Source organism: Aquarana catesbeiana, linkage group LG10 (assembly GCF_042186555.1).
Source record: "Aquarana catesbeiana isolate 2022-GZ linkage group LG10, ASM4218655v1, whole genome shotgun sequence".
Lineage (NCBI taxonomy): Eukaryota > Metazoa > Chordata > Amphibia > Anura > Ranidae > Aquarana > Aquarana catesbeiana.
The window spans coordinates 41912887-41933813 of NC_133333.1; the positions used below are offsets into that span (position 1 = coordinate 41912887).

Sequence of the window (20927 nt, forward strand, 5' to 3'; positions counted from 1 at the left end):
ATCGCTATATCCTAGATTTTCATCTAGTAAAGAGTTTAAAATATCCAGAACTTGTTGATCATCTGAATCAACAATGGGATTGGAGGTCGCACCTTTGCCGTCATATAGGGACCGTAAAAAGACCTTTCTCAAAAATAGAGAAATGTCCTTATATACGGTAAACTCATCCATGGTGGATGTCGGTGAAAAGGACATACCCTTCGTGAGGAGACTAAGGTGATCCGGACTGAAATTATGGCTGGATAAATTGACCACCTTCAGGTCATTTGGCTCATATTGTGAACTCTGAGGGGGTTGCATGATTAATGTCTTTTTTGACTTCTCGTGTATGTGCGGTCGCCTGATGCTTTGATCTGTTTTTGTTTCTGAGAGCTTGTTTTGTTTTTTTGTGTCGGAGGCGGGGTTTGTAGGGTATTTGACTCCGCCCCCCTTTGTTCTAAAAAAGTGACTGACCTTGTTGTTTCGTCGTCAGAATCAGTATGTGATTTATCTCGACGTTGTTTGGATTGTTGGCGTTGGCCCCTCCCTCTAGATCGACTACGGCCACGCCGTATAGTCAGATCAAATATCTCATCTTTTTCGAAATCTGAGATATCCCGTTTAAATTTACTTTGTTTTGTTATTTTAAGATTTAATTGGGTCTTTTCTATGTCTTTTTTGAGAGTGTCGTTTTGTTTGATAAATTCGTCAAGATGTTTAAATGCCTCCAATCCTCGAGCACTTTCCTCTATTTGGGCCTGGATTTCTATCAACTGTGCCTTTTCTTCTTCAACTATGAGCCCCATCACAGCCATGCCGTGGTTGATACATAGTTCTTTCCATTTGGGTAGAAAACTTTCAGTATGTAGGTGTTCCGCTGGTATAGTTCGATCGCGTAATCCCCTTGGGACAATCCTGTGTGCTATATATGTTTCTAGTGAGGTTACGTCCCATTTTCTATTCAAGTGTTTTATTAGCAGTTTTTTGTGTTCCTTGAATTTATTTCTGATCTCATCCTCTTGTTTGGTGACTTGTGGGGTGTCACTCTGAAAAGCTGTTTTAATCTCAAGGTCTATTTCCTCCCCTAGCATAAATGCCATTACCTTTTAAATTAAAGACACTTTTTTTGGGGTTTATAAAAAGCTGGATAATTAATAATTAAGCACACAAACAACGTAAATAAGTACTAATAATGCTTCTCGTTAGAGGTGACCATCAGAAGAGTCACAATAGTCAGTAAATTAAACCAGGGGAAGGGTAAAGGGAAAAGGAACAAGGAGCATTAAGGAGTGGTCAAATTTGGGTGACCACAAAGTTCATAATAAACTGATGCTGTAACCATAATAATGCGAAAAAAACAAAGAGCACCCAGTACTAGTGTCTGGGTAAGGGGTTACTAAAGCAAAGCTATCTAATAATCAATCATTAATTGGCGGAGTTGCCGGAGGTTGGGTAATTCACTTTATTTGGATAGTTAAAAAACATTAAACGTTAGGCAACACACTTAATTAAAATGTTAGTAAGTTAAACGCAGTAGGACCAAAAAAGGCCCTATTACTGCGATAATGGTTTAGTGATAAACCTGACACTACAAACAAAGAAACACACTAAACAAAACAAAAACAATACATACAACGGATGACCACGCCCGGGCGCCGTAAGGATTTTGCTGGTAGCCGGCTGGTAACAAGTAATCAATTAATGTAACCCGTTAGGTATCTATTATTATGATACTAGTGTTCGCAATTGGCCAAAAAATACCAGTCAGCAGCGAGAAAAATCCTTTTGAGGATGGGTGGGAATAGTGGTGGGGGAACAGGATGAGTGGTTATTAGGTACTACCAGCTTCACGGGAAGTGCTAAGCACTGGAATTACAGAGCTGTGGATAAAAATTAAAAAGCAGTAGTAGTCCACATATGGTGATCAAATCCTGGGGATGTTGATGAGAGGCTTGTTGTAAAAGAAGCGGTAAAGGAGTGGTTGGCCTTTGAGCAGTTTAGGTAAAAGTCATTAATATTGACATAGTGGGTATAGAGTATTCTCAAAATATGTAAAGATATGAAATCTACCAGACTTGGCTCAGGTGAATGAAGGTATTAAACTTTACCATTTGTTGCATCAGTTGTCCTCTAAGATCCACTCAGGATTGTTCGTTCACAAGTACTGTCCACCTGGTGAGAAGGAGAGCTGGTAAAGAGATGTGGCTCCGATACAGACAGCATCAGCTGGAGGGACAGTGGGATCGTAAATTGTAAAGCCGCGGTCACTACCTCCTAGTCAGATCGCTGTTAAGGTAGCCACCTACTGATGAAAGTCCACCGGCTCCTAGTATTCCTCCTGGGGGCTTGAGTCCATCACCAGTTGGTAGGAGAAATCAGATAAACGCGGATGCCGGGTTAGCATCAGAGGGATGGGCTGGTCGGAGCAGTCAGCTGTCAGCAGCTACCTGACGCTTCACTTGTGTCAAAACCTTAGCAACAGGGCGGTGATTGATCGCAGCCGACGATACAAGAGGAGCGTCCTCACCAGCCCCGCAGTCGTCCGAGAAGAAGCTACGCTATCGGCATAGCGAAACGCGTTGACGTCATCAACGCCGACACGCCGCGGGCGCCGGGCATAGTGAGTGTGTGTGAGATCAGGAGATGAGACGAAGCGTCAGGTAGCTGCTGACAGCTGACTGCTCCGACCAGCCCATCCCTCTGATGCTAACCCGGCATCCGCGTTTATCTGATTTCTCCTACCAACTGGTGATGGACTCAAGCCCCCAGGAGGAATACTAGGAGCCGGTGGACTTTCATCAGTAGGTGGCTACCTTAACAGCGATCTGACTAGGAGGTAGTGACCGCGGCTTTACAATTTACGATCCCACTGTCCCTCCAGCTGATGCTGTCTGTATCGGAGCCACATCTCTTTACCAGCTCTCCTTCTCACCAGGTGGACAGTACTTGTGAACGAACAATCCTGAGTGGATCTTAGAGGACAACTGATGCAACAAATGGTAAAGTTTAATACCTTCATTCACCTGAGCCAAGTCTGGTAGATTTCATATCTTTACATATTTTGAGAATACTCTATACCCACTATGTCAATATTAATGACTTTTACCTAAACTGCTCAAAGGCCAACCACTCCTTTACCGCTTCTTTTACAACAAGCCTCTCATCAACATCCCCAGGATTTGATCACCATATGTGGACTACTACTGCTTTTTAATTTTTATCCACAGCTCTGTAATTCCAGTGCTTAGCACTTCCCGTGAAGCTGGTAGTACCTAATAACCACTCATCCTGTTCCCCCACCACTATTCCCACCCATCCTCAAAAGGATTTTTCTCGCTGCTGACTGGTATTTTTTGGCCAATTGCGAACACTAGTATCATAATAATAGATACCTAACGGGTTACATTAATTGATTACTTGTTACCAGCCGGCTACCAGCAAAATCCTTACGGCGCCCGGGCGTGGTCATCCGTTGTATGTATTGTTTTTGTTTTGTTTAGTGTGTTTCTTTGTTTGTAGTGTCAGGTTTATCACTAAACCATTATCGCAGTAATAGGGCCTTTTTTGGTCCTACTGCGTTTAACTTACTAACATTTTAATTAAGTGTGTTGCCTAACGTTTAATGTTTTTTAACTATCCAAATAAAGTGAATTACCCAACCTCCGGCAACTCCGCCAATTAATGATTGATTATTAGATAGCTTTGCTTTAGTAACCCCTTACCCAGACACTAGTACTGGGTGCTCTTTGTTTTTTTCCCCATGCCAGTAGGCTATGATCAGGGATGCATGCACTGTCCTGTCACCATTTGAGGAGGCCACGAGGATGGTGAGCAGTGACAGTGCATGCATCAGTGACACTGTCCCTCTTGTCCACCTGTTGGAGCACACGCTGCATGGAATAATGGACAGGGCACTTGAGGCAGAATAGAGGGAGGAAGAGGAGGACTTCCTTACCTGTCAAGGCCCCCTTTATCCAGACAGTGTTCCTGCGTGCCCGCCGATCACACAGGAAGAGGACGAGGAGGATTGTGTCAGCATGAAGGTGGAGCCTGGCACTCAGCATCAGCAGCAGTCTTCAAGGGATCATTTACAGTCTGAAGAAACCCATGAACTTGTACGTGGTTGGGAGGAGGTGGCTTCAGATCATGTCGTCCTTAGTGACCCAGAGGACTCTGGACCGAATGCCTCAGAAAACCTACGCTGCATGGCCTCCCTGATCCTGCAAAGCCTGCGGAAGGATCCTCGTATTCATGGTATTAAGGGGAGGGATAATTACTGGCTGGCAACCCTCCTTGATCCACGTTACAAGGGTAAGGTTGCGGACCTTATCTTGCTGTCGCAGAGGGAGCAGAGGATGAAACATCTTCGGGAGGCTTTGCAGAAAGGTTTGTGCAACGCGTTTCCAGAGCCTGGGAGGTTACAATTTCCTGGTCCTCCTGGACAACGTGTTGCTGAGGCTTTGGTCAGTCACAGAAGGAGCAGTGGAGAAGGTGGCCGTCTGACCGATGCGTTCAGACAATTTTTTAGTCCGCAGCCCTAAGGTCTGATCGGTTCCAGCAACCATCGTCAGCGTCTGATTCACATGGTGCAGGATTACCTAGGGGCAAGATCAGACTTAAACACCTTTCCCACTGAAAATCCTCTGGGTTACTGGGTCTTGAGGATGGATCACTGGCCAGAGCTTGCACAGTATGCAATTGAGCTACTGGCCTGTCCTGCATCCAGCGTTCTTTCGGAAAGCACATTCAGTGCTGCTGGAGGCTTTGTAACCGATCACAGGGTGCGCCTGTCCACCGAATCGGTCGATCGGCTGACCTTCATAAAAATGAATCAGTCTTGGATCACCAGCTACCAAGCACCTGATGCTGATGTAACCGATTGATTTTTTTAAAAATGTGAGATCTTTTCAAGACTGCCTATGCTGATGCTGAGTGACTATCCTGTTATGCTGAGTGACAATCCTCTTCCTCCTCAATTTTCATGCTGATAGCTTGTAAGAACATTTTTGGTTCTGGGCACTGCCACCAGTGGCCAAGGCCCAATTTTTCAGCCCCTGTTTAACAGGGGCGTGTGATTATAATTTTTGATGCAATAATTTGCAGCAGGGCTCATTCCTGCGCTCCAACTAGAGTATCTGTGAGGGGTTGCAGTGTTGTGGCACCAGCACCAGTGCCCAAGGCCCAATTTTTCAGCCCCTGTTTAACAGGGGCGTGTAATTAAAATTTTTGATGCGATACTTTGCAGCAGGGCTCATTCCTGTGCTCCAACTAGAGTATTTGTGAGGGGTTGCAGTGTTGTGGCACCAGCACCAGTGCCCAAGGCCAAATTTTTCAGCCCCTGTTTAACCACTTGAGGTCCGGGCCATAGCCAAATGACGGCCACAATTTCCGGGAGGCCGTCATGGGACGTCCTCCGCGCTGTGATCACTGAGTCATGGAGACTCGGATGATCACAGATCCGTGTAAGGGGCCGAAAGAGGCAAACATGCCTCATCTGTGCCTGACAGTGCCACCTGACATTGCCGCCTGCCGGTGCCCACAGTGCCCAGTACCACCTATCAATGCCCACAAGTGCCACCTATCGATGCCCACAAGTGCCACCTATCAATGCCCACAAGTGCCACCTATCAATGCCCACCAGTGGTGCCAATCAGTGCCACCTAGCAGTGCTGCCATCACTGCCACCCATCAGTACCCATCACTGCCACCCATCAGTGCCCATCACTGACACCCATCAGTGCGAATCAGTGCCACCTATCAGTGCCCATCAGTGCCTCCTCATCCACTTACATCAATGAAGGAGAAAAATTACCTGTTTGCAAAATTTTATAACAAAATATAAAAAAAAATAATTTTTTTTTTTTTAATTCGGTCTTTTTCATTTTTTTTAACAAAAACTAAAAACCGCAGAGGTGATCAAATACTACCAAAAGAAAGCTCTATTTGTGGGAAAAAATGATAAAAATGTCATTTGGGTACAGTGTTGTCTGACCGCGCAATTGTCACTCAAAGTGCGACAGCGCTAAAAGCTGAAAATTGGTCTGGACAGGAGGGGGGTTTAAGTGCCCAGTAAGAAAGTGGTTAACAGGGGCGTGTAATTACAATTTTTGATGCAATACTTTTCAGCAGGGCTGCTCATTCCTGCGCTCCAACTAGAGTATCTGTGAGGGGTTACAGTGTTGTGGCACTAGCACCAGTACCCAAGGCCCAATTTTTCAGCTCCTGTTTAACAGGGGCGTAAAATTACAATTTTTAATGCAATACTTTGCAGCAAGGCTCATTCCTGCGCTCCAACTAGAGTATCTGTGAGGGGTTGCAGTGTTGTGGCACCAGTGCCTAAGGCCCAATTTTTCTGCCCCTGTTCAACAGGGACATGTAATTACAATTCTTGATCTAATATTTCACAGCATGGCCCATTACTGCGCCCACCAAGAGTAACTGTGAGGACTTACAGTGTTGTGGCAACACCACCACCACCACCAAAGACCCAATTTTTCTGCCCCTGTTCAACAGGTGCATGTAATTACAATGATATAATATTTCACAGCAGGGCCTGTTCCAGCGTCCACTAAGAGTAACTGTGAGGACTTACAGTGTTGTGGCATCAGCACCACCACCACCACCACCACCAAAGGCCCACTTTTTCTACCACTGTTCAACAATGGCATGTCATTTCAATTCTTGATCTAATATTTCACAGCAGGGTCCGTTCCTGCGCCCACCAAGAGTAACTGTGAGGGCTTACAGTGTTGTGGCAACACCAACACCTAAGGCCCCAATTTCTGCAGAGTATAAAGGGCAGGCCCCTATTTTCAAACATCCAACTTACAAACGACTCCTACTTGCAAACGGAAGGAGACAACAGGAAGTGAGATGAAATCTACCCCTAGGAAGGGAAATTCTCTCCTGCAAGAGTTAATATGGGAAAAACGTGTCTCCTCTCCACTGATGCTTTATCACCAATCCTTGTTTCACTAAAAAACCCAAATTTTCAAAAAACATTTGTCATTGGGACAGAAAGTGAGGTGAAATCTTCTGAGAGGTGCACAGACAGTAAAAAAAATGTCACAGGGGTGATAACCCTTCCCTATGTTTTCCAAAAAGCTTAAAAATAGATTTTTTGGCTGGAGCTACACTTTAAAAACGTAACAGTTCAAAATTACAAACAGATTCTACTTAACAACAAACCTACAGTCCCTGTCTTGTTTGCACTGCCTGTATACTGCTGTTCAGAGTATCTAGGGCCTGGGGGCCCCACACCTTTCCTTTTTTTAATTTGGGTGCGGGTTTCCCCTTAACATCCATACAAGACCCAAAGGGCCTGGTAATGGACTGGGGGGGGGTACCCATGCCGTTTGTCTCACTGATTTTCATCCATATTGCCAGGACCCGACATTACATTAAAGCCACAAGCAGTTTTAAATGACTTTTTTTCCTTTTAAAATGACATTTTGTGCAGGGACTGTTCTAAGCACGGGAAACACAAGCCACTTTACAGGCATACTATAGACACCCCCAGGTACGATATTTAAAGGAATATTTCACTTTTTTTCACTTTAAGCATCATTAAAATCACTGCTCCCGAAAAAACAGTCGTTTTTAAAACTTTTTTTTGCATTGATACATGTCCCCTGGGGCAGGACCCGGGTCCCCAAACCCTTTTTAGGACAATAACTTGCATATTAGCCTTTAAAATTAGCACTTTTGATTTCGAATGTTCGAGTCCCATAGACTAATGGGGTTCTAAACTTTCAATCCATTCGCAGGTTCTGGTGCGAACCAAACCGGGGGTGTTCGGCTCATCCCTAGTTACCACAATAATTGTTTATACAAGTCAGAGGAAAAAAAATATATCTATAAGGCCCAACATTTGTAAAATTTTGAGTAGGTGTTGGTGCAAAGATGCCTCCATTCCTCCCCCTCCATAATATCTTGTACCCTCAATATCCATTCTTTGATTGCAGGGGCCACCGGTGATTTCCAGTGGATTGGGATAAGATATTTGCCAGCAGTGAGTAGGGCGGGACCTATGAACGTCTTGCGTCACCTCCAGTGAGACGATCACAAGCCGATTGCTACGGATCTTATCATTTTGCGCTTACCAGTATCTTTTAAAATGTGAGTAAGATCTCTATATATGTCATAATAAAGCTTTTTAAACGGTTTCACTATATGGACATTCCCTCTCTTTTATGGTGAATATATTCTAAGCCGTTAAACCAACATTTAAAGCACAGACTGGGGACATCCAGGGCTGCTACACAATGGCAGACACTGTGACTGCCTATACTCCTGCAGGGGTGTTTTGATCCGGTGAGTGCAAGCATAATAAGAGCACGGTTTAGAAGCACATCACGAAGCCAGCACCTGGACAAGAAGTGGTTTATAAAAAATAAAACAACATTATCTTTCAATGAGGACTTAACCCTTTGAACTATATCTAAAAAGACTTTTCATTTTTTTAAAAACACATATATTGTCTTTTCCGGCAAGTACTGGGTTTATGAAGCATAAGTCACTTTGTTTAATTTTTCAAGCACGAGTCACTTTATTATTATCAGCACATTTTTGCTCTTGGGAGTTATAATGCAATAGTATATGATATATATATATAATATAGGATTGCGATTTCCACTGATTTTTACTGAAAAAAATTTTTTCACTTACAATTAAAATTTAGCATAAGGCACTTTATTTATAAGTATTTATATACTTGCAACCAGCAAACACTTTTCTCCACTTTTAGCTTAGGCGTAAAGGTATGTGATATAAAATTGCGATTTCTATTTGCATATTTAACCATTCCCGCTCAGAAGAACATCCAAGAGGAGTAATCTACACCATTTTTGGCTAAAATTATACAATAATTTGGCAAAACAACCACCAGAGGGTGTAGTACAATGGAAAGCAAATACAAATCGGGCCCTTAAGGTTATATCACATGTTGGGCCTCATACATTTCACTTTGTAACTTTTATCAAATGTAAGTTTATTCATTTGTCCACATATTATGTTTTGAATAAGTTTGATTGTCAATTTTAGCACCATACTGTATGTTTCAGATTCATACACACAATAACCTAGACTCTTGCAAGACAGTATTTACAACTTAAAATATTTAGTCTCTACATCTAAGTCAGGTCATCATATAAGGCACAGAAGGGTGACCTACCATTACAATTGTACTACACAGCGCCACACCTACATTCATTTTTTGTTCCCATTGAGTAGGTGAACCATTTAGGACCGTTTATAGGACCCCGCTGATTTCACTGTATCGTGAAATACCATAGGGAGAGGGTCATCTGCAATCTGTTTGTCACCTTTATAATTAGGTTACGGACTTCAACCCAAAAAGGTCTGATAACAGGACATTCGCACCACGAATGTAAGAAGGTGCCTTTCTATCCGAAGCCCCTCCAGCAAAGATCAGACACTGTCAGAAATATGCGAGACAGTTTGTCAGGTACCCTATACCACCTTGACAAGAATTTCTAACAACATTCTTGGGCTTTTGAGTTGACTAAAGAAGTGTGAGCTAATGTTGTAATCTTCTCAATACTACCATCAGATGGCCCTATACCCAATTCCTTCTCCCATTCCTTAATGTAATAGGGGGCTGTAGTAGTTAGCTTCTCTAGTGAAAGTTTATACAATTTGGAGAGTAAGTGGGTTGAGTCATCTCTATCCAGGCACATAACCTCAAACCCAGTTAGGGAATCACTGGGTCTCAAAGCAGCCCGTGATGTTTAAAAAACATTTTTTAGCTGGATATGCTTCCAACCACCCCAGGACGACGTTCCCCATTCTCTGTGGAGGTCTGCTAGGGACATGGGTGTCCACAGAATTTTTTTAAGGAGGGGGCATCATTTTATTTTCACCCATGCATCGGGAAACTTTCTTCCCTAGCGTTGCCACAATGTCTTCATGAAGGTCTTCTGGTTTTGGTTAACTACTCCATTTTTCTTCCTTAGCTTACCCAGTCATCTTTTAGGCCCCATTCACACTAGCGCGTTTTTTGATGCATTTTGCATTTTGCAGAAATGCACGGGAATTTTTTAACATGGGTTCCTATGGAACATGTTCACATCAATGCTTTTTTGTATCTCTGCGTTTTTGGAAAGGGTCGGGGACTTTTTTTCATGCAAAAAGCAGCGTTTTGCATGTAATGGTTTTCAATGGACAAGCATCAAAAACGCAAGTGCACCGTTTTTGCAGCGTTTTTGCAGCGTTTTTGGTGCGTTTTTGGTGCGTTTTTGCCGTTTTTTTTTTTTTGTAATTTTTTTTAAGACTGTAAAAAAAAATGAAAAAAAAAAAAAACGCAAAACGCAAATCGCGGCAAAAACGCCGCAAAAACGCGGCAAAAACGCGGCTCAAAAACGCGGCAAGCATGAAAAAAAAACCTCCAAAAACGCTCAAAAGCAACATGCATAGGTGTGAATCGAGCCTTAGGATTGTTTTTATCTTTCAAGACAAGTGTATGAACAGAGCACTATGATTAGAATTTCACAGACAATAATAAAATAATTTTTGCCTGAACCTGTAACTGATTTCATTATGACACAAAGCATTGTGGCCAGTCTATTTTCTGCCACTATTTAAAGATAAAAGAAGGGCTTGAAACAGATATTATTCTATGGAATTATTGCAGGTTAACAGTGTGGCACTGTACACACATGTATCATATAAAAATCAATTAACTCATTTTGTAATGAATAGCATTTACCGTATTTATCTGTGTATAACACACACTTTTTTCCCCTTAAAATCAGGGGAAAATCGTGGGTGCGTGTTATACGCCGATCCCTGCTAATTGTGATCTATTGGAGCGATCGCCGTGATCGCCGCCGACATTCACATAGCGTGTAGTTTTAAATATGGCACCGCAGAGTTTGAAGAGACTCGGCGGAGGTGAACGAGTGCCGCTGAGATCACAGTGACTGGGCGGAGCCGAGATACACATAGCCGAGTGTTCTCAGCTCTTTCCGGCGCCGCTCACAGTCATGCCCAGTCCCGCCATTGGACGTATGTTATGTCCATCATACGGCGGGACTGGGCATGACTGTGAGCGGCAACGAGAAGAGCCGAGTACTCTCAGCTATGTGTATCTCGGCTCCGCCCAGTCACCGAGTCCCTCCGAACTCCGCGGCGCCATATTTAAAACTACACGCTTTGTGTATGTCGGCGGCGATCTGTCCAAGGCAAGCATGTAATGGACACTGGGGGCAAGGCTGCACTGACCACTGGGGCAAAGCTGCACTGACAAGGCTGCACTGACAAGGCTGCACTGGGGCAAAGCTGCACTGACAATTCTGCACTGGGGCAAAGCTGCACTGACAAGGCTGCACTGGGACAAAGCTGCACTGACAAGGCTGCACTGGGACAAAGCTGCACTGACAAGGCTGCACTGGGACAAAGCTGCACTGACAAGGCTGCACTGGGACAAAGCTGCACTGACAAGGCTGCACTGGGACAAAGCTGCACTGACAAGGCTGCACTGGGGCAAAGCTGCACTGACAATTCTGCACTGGGGCAAAGCTGCACTGACAAGGCTGCAATGGACACTGGGGCAAGGCTGCACTGACACTGAAAAGGCTGATTATACGCCGATAAATACGGAATATTGGATAAACAGTTAGGGATTTGTGGAAATTTCCATCACCTTCCAACCTCAATATTCTGCCTCCAAAGATGTCAATCATTTCACAGTTTAAAACTTTACTTCAGTGTCAAGTTATTTGTTGCTTTAAAGGCTTTTCAGTTGGCACAATCTTAGTTTTTATCAAGTCACGCCACATTTTTGATAAACTTTTTGCTCTAAACTAGAACCAATGTCAACTAAGAATGGCAGAGAGGTGTAATTAAAACTTTAAGAATTGTCACAAATTATGGTGGCCAAACACAAAGCTATATATTAATTACATTTCTACCAATTTTGATAATTTCTAGTTAGCTTTTGATCCCAAAAATGAGCAAAAGAAGAATGTTATCTCCCACCATCAGTTTTTTTTTTCAATTCTTTATTTAGATACGGTGGTACGGAAACCACAACAATATGAATCCACATTGGATATAATGCACATACAAGATCCCGTGCGCATACAGCTCTTGGCCTCAATGGTCAAAACATATAAAATGTGGCTCACGCCGTTTGCTTAGTGGGCTAGGAAGTCTCCGTATGCCGCACTGTTTTTTCCTTTTTCTTTTTTGATACCTTTCTCTTAATAATGATATCAAGAGAATAGGAAGATCAAGAATGCCCCGAGGGTTCGAACAAAAAGAGAGATCAGAGTCAAGAGTATAGTAGCAGAGGGGAGATAAAAAGAAGGGGGGGAGGGAGGGGGGAGGACCACCACCGGCCAGTTCTGCCCTCCGCATCCGGGGGAAGCCCTCTCTCAGGATCCGTCTCTTGAGTGATTCCCACCAACAGTTTTTATATACACTCTAAGATTAACTAAATTGTTGTCCTCCTTGAACTTGCCCTAGTCTTGACTTTTTTTTGTTTTGTTTTGCTTTGTCCCTCTCTTTCTGTTGGCAGTGAAAAGCCAACACTTGGTCACATACACAACCCCAAGAAAAATTGTTTTCCGCACGCACCTGTTGGTATTAGGTATAAGGAGTAGGGATGAGCTTCGAGTTCGAGTCGAACTCATGTTCGACTCGAACATCGGCTGTTCACCGAACAGCGAAAAATTTGGGGTGTTCGCGGCAAATTCGAAAGCCGCGGAACACCCTTTAAAAGTCTATGGGAGAAAACAAAAGTGCTAATTTTAAAGGCTTATATGCATGGTATTGTCATAAAAAGTGTTTGGGGACCCGGGTCCTGCCCCAGGGGACATGGATCAATGCAGAAAAAAGTTTTAAAAACCGCTGTTTTTTCGGGAGCAGTGATTTTAATAATGCTTAAAGTCAAACAATAAAAGTGTAATATTCCTTTAAATTTCGTACCTGGGGGGGGTGTCTGTAGTATGCCTGTAAAGGGGCGCATTTTTCCCGTGTTTAGAACAGTCTGACAGCAAAATTACATTTCAAAGGGAAAAAAGTCATTTAAAACTACTCGCGGCTATTAATGCATTGCTGGTCCGACAATACACATAAAAGTTCATTGATAAAAACGGCATGGGAATTCCCCACAGGGGAACCCTGAACCAAGATTAAAAAAAAAAAGACGTGGGGGTCCCCCTAAATTCTATACCAGGCCCTTCAGGTCTGGTACGGATATTAAGGGGAACCCCAGCCAAAATTTTTTTTAAAATGGCGTGGGGTCCCCCTCAAAATCTATACCAGACCCTTATCAGAGCACGCAACCTGGCAGGCCGCAGGAAAAGAGGGGGGACGAGAGAGCGACCCCCCCTCCTGAACCATAGCAGACCACATGCCCTCAACATTGGGAGGGTACTTTGGGGTAGCCCCCCAAAACACCTTGTCCCCATGTTGATGGGGACAAGGGCCTCATGAAGGGGCCTCCCTGAGGGGTCTGGTATAGATTTTGAGGGGGACCCCACTCCATATTTTTTTTAAATTTTAGCCAGGGTTCCTGAAGGGCCTGGTATGGAATTTAGGGGAACCCCCCACGTCATTTTTTTTTTTTTAAATTTGGTTCGGAATTCCCATGCCGTTTTTATCAATGAACTTTTATGTGTATTGTCGGACCCGCAATTCATTAATAGCCGCAAGTAGTTTTAAATGACTTTTTTCCTTTGAAATGTCATTTTGCTGTCAGACTGTTCTAAACACAGGAAACATGCGCCCCTTTACAGGCATACTATAGACACCCCCCAGGTACAAAATTTAAAGGAATATTACACTTTTATTGTTTCACTTTAAGCATTATTAAAATCACTGCTCCCGAAAAAACACAGTTTTTAAAACTTTTTTTGCATTGATCCATGTCCCCTGGGGCAGGACCCAGGTCCCCAAACACTTTTTATGACAATAACTTGCATATAAGCCTTTAAAATTAGCACTTTTGATTATTCATGTTCGTGTCCCATAGACTTTAACGGTGCTCGCGTGTTCGAACAAATTTTTTGCCTGTTCACATGTTCTGGTGCGAACCGAACAGGGGGTGTTTGGCTCATCCATAATAAGGAGCCAACTCACCAGGCTATTTATGTCAGAAGACATTGTGCCCTTATGAGTACATATTTATTTATTTGGCACACAGAGACACACAGCACAGAACAACCACAATCAGTTCCAAGAAATTGGCTGTGGTCTGCTTTGAATAAATATTAAGAATTTTTCTTTTTTATTTTAAGGCCGCAGGGTCTGGATGCACAAATAGCCTACCAGGCTGACGTCTTAACATGTTATTTGAAATTTTGCTGTTATTTTAGGGCTTTGTATGAAGCATACACAAAAAAACACACCCACATGCAAAAATATGCACTTAAACAATATGATCTTTCCTGAAACGTTAGCTATTTTGCATTAATTTTTTCAAAAAGCAGTATTATACTTATTAATGGAAAATGTATGTCTTTTGATTCTTTTAAGGGTGTCTCCAGACATTAATAAAATGCATGTCATATGATTCCATGCTTTACCACTTGTTATTACCACTTTTGAGGATCTGAGGATGTCACTTATCTTCTGCTCTCAGGAAAAAAAGATTTGTACAAGAGATTTACCAGGAATGAAACATTTTCAGGACAAGCATTTGGGGTCAGCAGTGCTACTTGGATCAAGAAGGGAACACCACTTGTCCTGAATGTTAGTGCAAATAAAAGCATATTATGGGCAGCATTCAGTTGTTTTTGTTGCAATTGTGCTATTATGGCTACAATCATCACAAGCAAGTTAGTAAATCGCATTTTAAATAGTTTTTCTCATCTGCACCGATTGGTCATTTACCTTGTAAGGTCATAGGCTCAATTATTATATTTGTATATAAAAAAACTTTCTGCGCTTAGTGTGTTACCATATGACAGGAGCTGCACTCACAATTATCTGAATATTAGATAAATAACGATTGGTAAGTAGTTAAAAGTGCACATCCACATCTACTCAAATTCCAGCAAATGTCCACAATCTCTGTGTAACAAGTACCAGAACATGGGGGTATCGGTGATTAGACTCCAGAGTGTGCCACATCCCTAAATACGAATATAGACATAGAGGTTCCCCAGTTGTGGAACTTTATAGGCACTTCCAACACATAACAGATAAAGTGATAAAAACAGATATTTATTATTAATCATCAGCTGGCGTCAGTTGTCAGAATAGTGTCTTATATGTGGGAGGAATAGGGCCCCAAGGGCTGGATAAAGGCAAGCAAAGGGCCGTAGTTTGGAGACCCCTGTGCTGGGGAATATTGTGTTGTGTGATTGACTTTCACATGCAACAATCCGGCATCCATAGGGACAGGCTGAGTGATAGTAATTCCAAGCGTTGGGATAACTTGTTATCCTATTGAGCACCTATTGTTCTCTTTTCTGTATATACATAACTGTAGTCTGAGGTTCAAAGTTTTGAAGCGTTGATCTTAACATCATCAACTTATGTACTTAAGTCTCAACAGTATAATGTGGATTACTCAATTTAAAGTGATTGTAATTGATCACCTTGTAAAACAACCCAGTCAGTTTAAAATAGAAATGAAAGACAAAACATTTGTGTATGGATATAAAAAAAAAATTAAATACCTTTTTCCCCTTTTTTATTAATGATCACATTTCCTCTGTTCTCAGCTTCATAAGAGCTGGGGGAGGAGAAACAGCAGCACACCGAGCTTGCCAGTGAATGGCTGTGCAGGGGGGGCATGTCAGGACAAGTCTGATCATTGGAGGAGAGTACACTGAGTTCCCAGCATAGCTTTTCTGCTTAGTGTGTTCAGTTTTTAATAGGAAAGTAGAGGGACCAGCAGGAACCAGGCATTTCACATAAAGGAAGCAATACAAAGAGAACGGGATACTGATTCATACAAGCACATGGTACAGCAGGCAGATGTAAGGAATATGAAGTGTTGGGGTAACAAATGCTTTAAGGTTACATAAACTATAAAATCTTTTAGATAGTATACCAAATCTCTTTGACCACCAATGTAAGGCCATGCATCCCACTGACCACCAATGTAAGGGCATGCATTCCGCTGACCACCAATGTAAGGGCATGTATCCCACTGCCCAACAAGGTAAGGGCATGTATCCCACAAATGACCAATGTAAGGGCATGCATCCCACTGATGACCAATGTAAGGGCATGCATCCCACTGACCACAAATCCCACTGACCAGCTGTGTAATGAGCATTGTTCCCACTCACCACCAATAAATTGTTTATGTTTTATTTGATTACAGAAGAACTCATACGTACTGGGTGGCGAAGCCTCAAGGATACACTTCAAAGACACCAGAGACTGGAGTGTGAAGCACAAAGTGGGTCTGGTACCGCCCCAAAGTGTCCCTATGCCTTTGCCAGATACCTGGATTTTCGCAAGCCAGTTCTAGAATTAAGGAAGTAAGTTTACATACAAGACTATCTCTCTCTACCCTCTCTCTCTCTAATTTACCTGTCCTCCCCCTAACCTTTGCTTCTACCGCTATCATCTTTAGTTAGAATTTCAAGTATCAACTTTTGTATTGCAGCACAGAAGCAAGTTGGGAAGAGGAGGAGGAAGAGGGAGAGGAGCATGCTGCTATTGTTGACGTAGATGAGGGAGTATCATTTGCTTGCACAAACATAAAAGATTCATCATCTATGGAGGTAGAGGGTGACGCAATCGAGGTACATGAATCATCTACTCAGGAGCAAGATAATGGGGATACTGACATTTCTACACCTTCCAACAGAAGGCAAAGGCAAACATCTACCTCACGCAGGAAGCGAAGCAGCAGGGCAGCAGAACAGGTGGAAGACCAAGACGAGACAAATAAATTACTCAATATAGTGTCAGGGATCACTGAACAAATCAATGTCCAGCGATGCCCTCATACTATGTTTGCCCTAAGTTTGGTGCCTCTTCTCAAAGATGTCTTGCCAGACCATTACTTCAACATGAGGATTGCAGTGCAACATTGCATACATTCCTTCACTATGCCACGCCATGTTTCAGAGCCAACGCACGAGAGTACTAGTACTCAAATAACACCCATTTCTTCTGCTTCAAAGCCTGCACCAAACCCTTATCCTTCTAGTTTTTCTGACCCCTCAAGCATATATGAGACCCCCAGATCAAGAAGCCCATATCCCATTCCTCCACCAATAGCTTCCTTAATGACCCCTCCAACTAGAAGCCCGGATATGACAAGAGCAATGGAATTGAGACCACGCAACTCAATTCCTCACCATTTCCCACAACAAAGCAGAGTACCACAGCTCTACATTCATGCCATCCATGCCAAACCACTATCCACCTGTGTCAACACCCATAGAACAGCTCAAACCAATCATTACAAGTCCTTATCCATATAGAAATCAATCACTTTAAGTTAATTAAATCGTGCCTCCCACAAATGCACAATATGGGCCCCCGAGTGAATCACCGGATAGAGTGATATCCCCGCCTGTGCCTTTGAGGCAAGCAACACCTGAGCAACAGAGTGTTACAACATATTTGAATTTATAGATGCCTACCTGTTGAATGGCACTGGCACTTTCATGTTGTTAATCCATATTGGATTTGTTTGTTATGTTTTGTATTTTTATAGTGGATTTGCATCCCACCTCTGACCACCAATGTCAGGGCTTGTATCCCACCTCTGACCAAAATGTAAAGGCATGCATCCTACTGACCAGCAATCCAAATGACCACCAATGTAAGTGCATTTATCCCACTGACAACCAATCCCACTGACCACCAATGTCAGGTCATGTAACCCACCTCTGACCACAATGTTAAGGGCTGTGGTGCGATTATGCTATATGGGCCCGCCCCGAGTGAACCACCGGATAGAGTGATATCCTCGCCTGTACCTTTGAGGCTAGCAACACCTGAGAAATGGAGTGTAACTATTATTTTGAATTTATAGATGTCTACCTGTTAAACGGCACAGCCTCTTTCATGTTGTTAACCATATTGCATTTGTTTACATTATGTAAAACTCTTTTGGTCTATACCAATTTTTCAAGTCCGCATGGATTATGCAGTGGGATACATGTACAAAAATAGGATGAAAAGAGAGAGTACGAGAGTGAGGTGGGGGTTTAGGTGCTTCTTTTTGGACAAGAAAAGTGAAAATGTCCAATATGTCCATAAAGACTATAGAAACAGATAGGAAGTAGGAGGGTCAGAGGAAGTAGGATTGTCTGAGAAAGTTGGAGGGTCTGAGGAAGTTGGAGGGTCTGAGGAAGTGAGAGGGTCTGAGGAAGTGAGAGGGTCTGAGGAAGTGAGAGGCTCTGAGGAAGTTAGAGGGTCTGAGGAAGTGAGAGGCTCTGAGGAAGTTAGAGGGTCTGAGGAAGTTAGAGGGTCTGAGAAAGTTGGAGGGTCATACTAAGTTAGACTTGAAAGAAGAGATCGAGTGAGGGGGAGAAAGCATGAAGGGTGAGAGAAAGGGAAGAAGGAGACAGAGTATTATCTCCTCATTATGTGGTTCTTTACAATGTTTGAAGTATGATTATTTCATGAAGATTACAAATTTAAAAAAATATATTTTTTTTTTGGGAAGACAACTATGGTGTGATATCTGTCTGCATTGCTTCTATTGCTTACTATGGCGCAAATCATCCATCTCATGTACCATGACAGCTTACCTCCTGGAACATCCATCATCCATCTCATGACCGGTACAGCTTACCTCCTGGAACCTATAAACCCAATTGTAAGTATATTGCTTATCGATGTGTATTTGTCTATTGATGCACTGATTGGAGACGTCAGGGTTAGGCTACATTTTATGGTTAGGGATACAGAAGAGGGTTAAGGTTATCTGTAATGAGGATATGGTATGGGAAGACCGATATGTACCCAACACACTCTGTAAAATAATGACACGTGAACAGTATCAAATTCAATTTTTTATTTTTAATGTTGAAAATTGACACCATGCAAATATGTGAAGCAGAGTATACAGCATTTTAACCTATTGCATCGAGCTGCCACGATAGCTGCCCATTTGCTGACATAATGTACTCTGTGAAGTCCTGGCGCACATTTTCCCCACTGTAGTTGCCACGGGTTCTGATCCATGTTGGATCTTCGAGGTTATGCATCAAAGAGTCCTCAAATAGGTACCCATCTCAAGCACGAACAAAATTGTGCAATGCACATGCTGCTTGCATTGCACCAATGGCATGCTCCATACTAAGGCTGATAGGTGAGTGTAGGAAACGCCACTTATTGGCAAGTATGCCAAAAGCACACTCCACTACACGTCTTGCCCTTGACAGTCTGTAATTGAATACCCTCTTTGCAGTGGACAGTCCCCTGTTTGCATATGGCTGTAGAAGTCGCACAGAAATAGGGAATGCCTCATCCCCAACAAACACATAAGGCTCCAGAGGTTGATTTGTTCCAGGAAGTGGGAGATTATCAGGAAGGTTCACTGAGTTTTCTCAAAGCATCTTGCCAAAAGAAGAATGCGAGAAGATGCTGGAGTCAGAGCTACTTCCATATGATCCTATATCCACATTGGTAAAAGAATAATTGGCATCAGTCACTGTCATTAGGACAAATGAAAAATATTTTCTATAGTTAAAATACTTTGAGCCACTACGAATTGGGCTGATTATTCTGATGTGCTTTCCATCTATTGCACCCACTCAATTTGGGAAATTGCACCGCTCCCAAAAAACGTTGGCAATTTTAGCCCAGTCTTCCCTAGTCGGCTTCTTCATCATCAAATCCTTTAAAACTAGCCGATAGCTGCACAGGTTGTATGCACAATAGAACTCACGGTCGATTAGCCCAACTTGAATTCGTATTGTAAACTGGCGAAAGAATTGCCAGTAGCCAGGTACCTGTAAGGAAGGAGAAGGATAATTAATTGTGTGCTTACTTCGTTTTCGTTTTTTGCTCTAAGTAAAGACAAGGTGGCGTAGTGTACGCAACACCTACATCAAATACGTGAGGCCAAGAGTGGATCAGCTGCCACGACAAATAAGAAAAGCATACGAATTTGCTGGCTATCTGGGTTTTTATTAAATATGTTACCTTAGGGTGACAAGTAATTGCTCAGCTGGCTCCACACTATTTCAGAAAGTGGTGTTCTGATGCTCCACACTGCTGTAGATCAGTTGAAGCAATCCGTCGAAACTGAAATTTAAATATGAGTGCATGAAAATCAATAATGCATGACAAAGTGGATGAAATGACAAATCCAGAAATTATTGTGAAAAAATATCATAATGAATACATAAAATCATAAGTGCACAAAAAAAATGAATGTGTGACTAAGTTCATGAAATAAAAAATCCAGATATTCTCCGTGAAAGTAGGAAAAGTCCCCTTGATGTTTCTCAGTGGAACTGAACGTGAAAAGGCAGAACATAAACACCGCTCACAGTGATCCTCCAACACATTCACTTTTTTTGTGCACTTATGATTTTATGTATTCATTATGATATTTTTTCACAATAATTTCTGGATTTGTCATTTCATCCACTTTGTCATGCATTATTGATTTTCATGCACTCATATTTATGATGTTATGTATTCATTATGATATTTTTTCACAATAATTTCTGGATTTGTCATTTCATCCACTTTTTCATGCATTATTGATTTTCATGCACTCATATTTGTATGATATAGCGCGCAGGTTTTTTCCTTTTTTCTTGTATTGTTGTGTGTATCTCGAAATTGAACTGCTGTTTCCTGAGGGGGGGGGGGGGGGGTTGTGTCAGCGCGCTGATGCTCTGTTTTTATGAAATTTAAATATATACAGAGAAGAGGGAAGATTGAATATATAAAGGAGGGGAGAAGGTATCACATAAGGAAGTGAGGTGAAAGGGGGGAAAATTAGGATAAGGGGGAGAAGTGGGGAGAGGGAGGGAGGTTGGATACAGTGC

At 42.5% G+C, this 20927-nt stretch overlaps 1 long non-coding RNA gene across 1 annotated transcript in view; it reads left to right on the forward strand.

Moving 5' to 3' along the window:
- Positions 1–17317, forward strand: part of LOC141110628 (uncharacterized) — a 57220-nt gene extending 39903 nt beyond the window's left edge. Inside the window, exons 2-4 of the long non-coding RNA XR_012236309.1 lie at positions 7944–8097; positions 16280–16439; positions 16568–17317. This is a non-coding gene — a long non-coding RNA (uncharacterized lncRNA). The remainder of the gene's footprint in view (positions 1–7943; positions 8098–16279; positions 16440–16567) is intronic.
- The last annotated feature ends 3610 nt before the right edge of the window (positions 17318–20927 follow it).